Raw genomic sequence first — 7,624 nt, 5'->3', positions numbered from 1 at the left:
AGTGGTTGAGCGTCGACCCATGCAACAAAAGGTCGCCAGTTCTATTCCTGGTCCAAGCACATGCCCAAGTTGTGGGCCAAATCTTCAGTGGGGGACATGCAGGAGGTGGCCAATCGATGTTTCTCTCTCATATTGATGTTTCCATCTCTCTCTTCCTTTTCCTTCCTCACTCTCTAAACTCAATAAATAAAACAAACAAACAAACAAACAGATAAGGAAACCAATGCACAGAGGTTAGGTAACTTGACCAAGTCCACATCCAGTAAATATCAATTCCAGGATTTGCTCCAAGGCAGTCTGGCTTTAAAATATACACTACCAATCTTGAAAAATGTCAGTGGAGTGAATGGAATCTACACTGACCATCTCCCAGGACCAAGCTGGAATGACAACTAAAATAAAGAAAAGCATCTGGAATAACCAACTAAAGACCACCTGGAGAGAAGCCTTATAACCAGGGATGTAAAGAGGAACCCAAATTGAGACTGGTAGGAGGTGCAGAGGTGGGAGAGGGCTGGCTGGACGATGACAGGCAGCAGCTGAGAGCTATCTTAGCTGTGAGAAGCTCCCTCTGAGAAGTCTGGGGTTTAAACTCCAAGCCGACTCCCCAGCACAGAGTGGCAGAACAGGCAAAGGCACCCACATAGCACCTGGCTGAGAAAATCACCAGAGCAGAAGTTGTGTCCAGCAGGGAGAGGCGCTGGGAACACGGACACCTGCCTGAAGTGCCAGTGCACTATATTACAGCTACAGCCACTCACCTTGGGCTCCTGCAGGGGGAGGGTGGACTGGATTGGAGCTGCGTGAGGAGAGTCAGAGGTTCATGGCGCTGGGGAGGAGGCCATCAGGAACCCTATAGCTGAGTCATTACCCCATGTTACAGAAGCCATTTTTCTCAGCAGTCTTTTCCTATCAAAGTGGCTTTAGCCTGGAGAAAGCAACTGCCCCACCCACTGGAATCTAACCCCACCTGAATGGGAGAAGCACAACCTGAGGTTCATTAACTGTCAGAGACAACCAACCAGCCAGTAGGCAGAGATGAGTCTCTGAATGCTTTGAGGTTTGGACCTGGCTCTTGGTTATTGGGTTTTGTGGATCTGGTGACTAAGCTGTGAAGGTGGCTACCAGGGTCGCTGGGCTAAGCCATTAACCTATGCTACAGAACCATTTTTCTCAGGCAGAGTTTTCCCATCAAAGCAGCTGTAGTCTGGGGAGGAAGCAACTGCCCCATGCATTGGAATTTAATCCTGCTCAGCCTGGAGGAGTCAGTGCCCAGCACAGAACTGCAATCTGAGGCTCATTAAGTGACTGAGACTAACAGTCAGCCTGCAGGCAGAGGCAGATATCTGGGATACTTGAATTATTGCCTGGCCTGGCACTCTACCTGAGAGAGTAAGACCAGATTTTGTGTTCAGCCTGGTTCCTTCTATACACATCCAAACCCAGCAGAGGGAGCCACAATCTGCAGAATACCAATATCCATAGGGAGATTTTGACAGACTCCAAACCCTGCTGAGTTAGCCAAAATGGTGAAACAAAGGAACAAATCTCGAAAGAGCAAGAATTTTCCAGAAGAGGGGCTAAATGAAACAGAGATAAGTAAGTTATTAGATATGGAGTTCAGAGTAATGATTATGAGGATGCTCAACAGCATGAGAAAAGATATAGAAACAATAAAAAATGACCAATTGGAAATTAAGAATAACATAGCAGAAATGAAGAACACATGGGAAGGAATAACCAGCAGATTAGAGGAAGCCGAGGATTGGATCAGTGAATCAGAAGACAGGATAGAAGAAAATCACTCAGTCAGAGAACAAAAAAAAAAATATTTAAAACAGGAGGACAGTGACTTCCAGTCAAGATGGCAGCATAGGTAAATGCGGTATCGCGTCCTCCCACAACCACATCAAAGTTACAACTAAACTACAGAACAACCATCATTCAAACCTGCCTGGAACCAAGCTGAATGGAAGTCCTACAACTATGGAATTAAAGCAGCAGCCACATCGAGACTGGTAGAAGGGGCAGAGGCATGACAGGCTGGTCCCACACCCACGAATGGTGGATAAAAATCAGGAGGACACCTCGGCTGGGAAGGTCCTCCCTGAGGACTGAGGGGTCCTCGTCCCACACCAGATGCCCCCTCAGGGTTCCAGTGCCAGGAAGAGAAGTCCCCATAACTTGTGGCTGAAAAAACCAGTGGGAACTGAGGCTCAGGGAAGCTGATGCGGCTAGAGCCCCAGGCAGCTCCTTAAAGGGCCCGTGTATGGAATTATTGGACTCACTCCCTCTAAGCTTGGAGGGGGAGGCAGCTCGAGGGGCACCAGAGACATACAGGGAAGAACTGAGCTGTTTGGCATTGGAGTGAGGGCTGGAGAGGGGGCTTTCTCAGAGACAAACGTGCTGTCAGAGGCCTTTGTTCCTTTGGTGAGCCCTTCCCTGGGGCAGCAAACAGTCCCCATATCTGGGACTCCAGCAACCTGGCTCACACTGGTAGCCCCACCCTGGTAATTCCCTGAGGCCCTGCCCCATCCAACTTTCAGGCCCACCCAAGCTGTTGCCAGTTGCTTAACCATAGGATTGGCCTGTCTTGAATCCTGCTTCAGGTTTTCCTAAATTCTTTCAAACAAGCAGCATCTGGTCTCAGATAGCCCCATACCTCTCGTTAAGCAATACATAGAAACAAACACAGGAAGGCAGCCAAAATGAGGAGACAAAGAAACAGGTCCCAAATGAAAGAACAGAACAAAACCCCAAGAAAAGAAGAAAGCAAAATGGAGATAAGCAACCTAACAGATGCTGAGTTCAAAATACTGCTTATAAGGATGCTTAATGAACTCAGTGAGGGCCTCAAGAGCATAAAAAAGGACCAGTCAGAAATGATGGATGCACAGTCAGAAATGAAGGAGGCATTAACTGAAATAAAGAATAATTTACACAGATTCAATAGTAGAGTACATAAATCTAAGAAGCAAACTATTGATTTGGAATATAAGGAAGCAAAAAATGCCCAATCAGAACAGCAAAAAGAAAAAAAGAATCCAAAAAAATGAGGATAGTGTAAGGAGCCTCTGGGACAACTTCAAGCATGCCAACATTCGCATCTTGGGGGTGCCAGAAGGAGAAGAGCGAGAACAAGAAATTGAAAACCTGTTTGAAACAATAATGGCAGAAAACTTTCCTAACTTGGTGAAGGAAACAGAAATACAAGTGCAGGAAGCACAGAGAGTCCCAAACAAGATGAACCCCAAGAGGCCCACACCAAGACACATCATCATCAAAATGCAAAAGGTTCAAGACAAAGAGAGAATGAGAAAAGCAGTTAGTTACCTACAAGGGAGTTCCCATAAAGTTGTCAGCTGATTCTCAAAAGAAACTCTGCAGGCCAGAAGGGAGTGGCAAGAAGTATTCAGAGTGATGAAAAGCAGAACCTACAACCAAGATTACTTTATCCTGCAAAGCTGTCATTTAGAATCGATGGCCATATAAAGAGTTTCCCAGACAAAAAAAAGTTAAAGGAGTTAATCACCACCAAACCGTTATTATATGAAATGATGAAGGGTCTTTTTGAAGAGAAAGATAAAATATATGAACAAACAAAATGGCATTGAATACTTATTTATCGACAATGGAATCTACAAACAAAATGAACGAAGAACAGAAACATTCTCATAGAAACGAGAACATTTTGTTGGTTGCCAGATGGGAGGGGAGTTGGGGGAATGGGTGAAAAAGGTGAAGGGATTAAGAAGTACAAATTCATTGCTAAAGTGACAAACTTCAAAGGGAAAGGGGTTGGGGGGTGGGAAGAAATAAACCAAAGAACTTATATGCATAACCAATGGACAGAGACAACAGTGTGGGAAAAAGCGGGAGGGGGGCAGGAGTGGAGAGAAAGGGGTCAATGGGGGAAAAATAAGGAACATCTGTAATACAATCAACAATAAAGATTTTAAAATAAAAATAAAAACAGGAGGACAGTTTAAGAGAGCTGTGGGATAATATGGAATGTAACAACATCTGCATCATAGGAGTACCTGAAGAAGAAGAATGTGAGCAAGGGTTAGAGAACCTGTTTGAAGAAATAGTGGCAGAAAACTTCCCTAACTTCGTGAAGGCAAAAGGCATACAAGTTCAGGAAGCACAGAAAGTCCCAAGCAAGAAGAACCCAAAGAGGTCCATGCCAAGACACATTATAATTAAAGTGCCAAAAATTAAAGACCAGTAGAGAATCTTAAAGGCAGCAAGAGAAAAGCAACAGGTTACTTACAAAGGAGCTCTCATAAGCCTGTCAGCTGATTTCTCAACAGAGACACTACAGGCCAGAAGGCAAAGGCATAAAGTATTCAAGGTAATAAAAAACAAGGATCTGAATCCAAGACTACTCTATCCAGAAAGGCTATCATTTAAAATAGAAGGTGAACTAAGAGCTTTCCAGACACACACACAAAAAGGCTAAGGGCTCTAGAGTCACCCCCATGCAGAGCACTTGTAATTTGTGAGCCAAACATAGTGCCTGCTCTCTTTAATACTTGGATCTCTTCATCTTCAAGATGCCTGAGGAAGTGGTGCACCACGGAGAGGAGGAGATGGAGACTTGCCTTCTAGGCAGAAATTGCCCAATTGATGTCTCTCATCATCAATACTTTCTATTCCAACAAGGAAATTTTCCTTTGGGAGTTGATCAGTAATGCTTCTGATACCTTGGACAAGATACGCTATAAGAGCCTGACTGACCCTTCCAGTGGTAAAGAGCTGAAAATTGACATCATTCCCAACCCCCAGGAATGCACCCTGACTCTGGTGGGCATAGGTATTGCCATGACTAAAGCTGATCTCATACATAATCTGGGAACCATTGCCAAGTCTGGTACAAAAGAATTTATGGAGGCTCTTCAGGCTGGTTCAGACATCTCAATAATTGAATAATTTGGTGTTGGCTTTTATTCTGCCTACCTGGTGGCAGAGAAAGTGGCTATGATCACAAAGCACAATGACGATGAGCAATATACCTGGAAGTCTTCTGCTGGGGGTTCCTTCACTGTGTGAGCTGACTGTGGCTAGCCCATTAGCCAGGGTACCAAAGTGATCCTCCACCTTAAAGAAGACCAGACAGAGTACTTAGAGGAGAGGCAGGTCAAGTAAGTGGTGAAGAAGCACTCACAGTTCATGGGTTATCCCATCACCCTTTATTTGAAGAAGGAGTGAGAGAAAGAAATTAGTGATGATGAAGCAGAGGAAGAGAAAGGGGAGAAAGAAGAGAAAGATAAAGATGATGAGAAGAAACCCAAGATGAAGACATGGGCTGAGATGAGAAGGATGATAGTGCTAAGGATAAGAAAAAGAAAACAAAGATGCTTAAGGAGAAGTATATTGATCATGAAGAAATGAACTAGACCAAGCCCATTTGGACCAGAAACTCTGATGATATCACCCAGGAGGAATACGAAGTGTTCTATAGGAGCCTTACCAATGACTGGGAAGACCACTTGGCGGTCAAGCACTTCTCTGTAGAAGGTCTGTTGGAATTCAGGGCACTGCTTTTTATCCTCTGCTGGGCTCCCTTTGATCTCTTTGAGAATAAGAACAACAACAACATCTATGTCCATAATGGACAGCTGTAATGAATTGATACCAGAGTATCTCAACTTCATCCGCGGTGTGGTTGACTCTGAGAACCTCCCCTGAACATCTGAGAAATGCTCCAGCAGAGCAAAATCTTGAAGGTCATTCGTAAAAACATTGTTAAGAAGTTCCTTGAGCCCTGGCCAGTTTGGCTCAGCAGTTAGAGCGTTGGCCTGCAGTCCGGAGAGACCCGGGTTCGGTTCCCACTAAGGGCACGTACCTCAGTTGCAGTTTGTCCCCGGCCCTGGTTGGTTGTGCGGGTGGCAGCCACTCGATGTGTCCCTTTCACGTCGATGTTTCTCTCTCTCTCTTTCTCTCTCTCCCTCCCACTCTATCTGAACAAAAAAATGGGAAAATGTCCTCGGGTGAGGATAAAAAAAAAAAAAAGAAAGAAAGAAAAAATGTCCTCGGGTGAGGATTAAAAAAAAAAAAAAGGCCCTGGCCGGTTTGGCTCAGCGGTTGGAGCGTCGGCCTGCGGTACAGAGAGACCCGGGTTCAGTTCCCGCTAAGGGCACGTAGCTTGGATGCAGTCTGTCCCCGACCCTGGTTGGTCCTGCGGGTGGCAGCCACACATCGATGTTTCTCTCTCTCTCTCTCTACCTCTCTCTCCTCCCGCTCTATCTGAACAAAAAATGGAAAAATGTCCTCAGGTGAGGATTAAAAAAAAAAAAAAAAAAGAAGTTCCTTGAGCTCTTCTCTGAGCTGGTGGAAGACAAGGAGAATTGTAAGAAATTCTATGAGGCATTCTCTAAAAACCTGAAGCTTGGAATCCACGAAGACTTGACTAATTGGCGATGCCTTTTTGAGCTTCTGTGCTATCACACCTCCCAGTCTACAGATGAAATGACTTCTCTTTCTGAATATGTCTCTCGCATGAAGGAGACCCAGAAGTCCATCTATTACATCACTGGTGAGAGCAAGGAGCAAGCTGCCAATTCTGCTTTTGTGGAGTGAGTGCGGAAGCGGAGCTTTGAAGTAGTATATATGTTGGAGCCTATTGATGGGTACTGTGTGCAGCAGCTCAAAGAGTGTGATAAAAAATGCTTGGTCTCAGTTACCAAGGAGGGTCTGGAGCTATCTGAAGATGAAGAGAAGAAGAAAATGAAGGAGAGTGAGGTCAAGTTACAGAATCTCTGCAAACTCATGAAAGAAATCTTGGATAAAAAGGTTGAGAAGGTGACCATCTCCAATAGGCTTGTGTCTTCATCCTGCTGCATTGTGACTAGCACCTATGGCCGGATAGCTAACATGGAGCATATCATGAAAGCCCAGGCACTTCGGGATAACTCAACAATGGGCTACATGATGGCCACAAAGCACCTGGAGATCAACCTCGACCACCCCATTGTGGAGACTCTGTGGCAGAAGTCAGAGGCAGATAAGAATGGCAAGGTTGTCAAGGACCTTGGGCTGGGTTCGAAACTGAGTCGCTCTCTTCTGATTTCTCACGTGAGACTCCCCAGACCCACTCCAACCGCATGACTGCGTGATCAGGCTAGGCCTCGGCGTCGATGAAGATGAAGTGACAGCAGAAGAGCCCAGTGCTGCTGCTCTGATGAGATCCCTCCTGTTGAGGGTGATGAGGATGCCTCTCACATGGAAGCAGTAGATTAGGAGTTTCTACCTGCAGACTTGTGCCCTCTGTGTAGTGTCTTCATGTTTCCCCAGCAGCCCTGAGCGGCCCCAGCCCAGCTGGTTTCCTCTGGTGATGTTCAGTGTTTTTTTTCTCTCCTGTCTTTGCCTAAAGCAGGTTACAAGGGCCTCAAGCCTGCTCATTTTTGACATCAGTTTGGATATTGTGTATTGTGGTTTTTTCTTTTTCTTATTTTGTTCTGAAATTAAATGCAAAATCAAGAAGATACAGCTTTTGCCTGGCCACTGTGGCTCAACGGTTGAGCGTCGACCCATGCACCAAGAGGTCGCTGGTTCGATTCCTGGTCAGGGCTCCTGACCAGACTGTGGACCCGATCCCCAGTGGGGGGCATGCAGGAGGTGG

At 45.6% G+C, this 7,624-nt stretch overlaps 1 pseudogene; it reads left to right on the top strand.

Annotated features, from left to right (window-relative positions):
- The first annotated feature begins 4,556 nt into the window (after positions 1-4,556).
- On the top strand, positions 4,557-7,242 carry LOC118627114 (annotated as a pseudogene).
- Positions 7,243-7,624: the final 382 nt, after the last annotated feature.

This window comes from Molossus molossus, unplaced genomic scaffold (genome assembly GCF_014108415.1).
Source record: "Molossus molossus isolate mMolMol1 unplaced genomic scaffold, mMolMol1.p scaffold_m16_p_12, whole genome shotgun sequence".
Classification (NCBI taxonomy): domain Eukaryota; kingdom Metazoa; phylum Chordata; class Mammalia; order Chiroptera; family Molossidae; genus Molossus; species Molossus molossus.
Note: the sequence above shows the minus strand (reverse complement) of the source record. Positions and strands in the feature narration are given on the sequence as shown.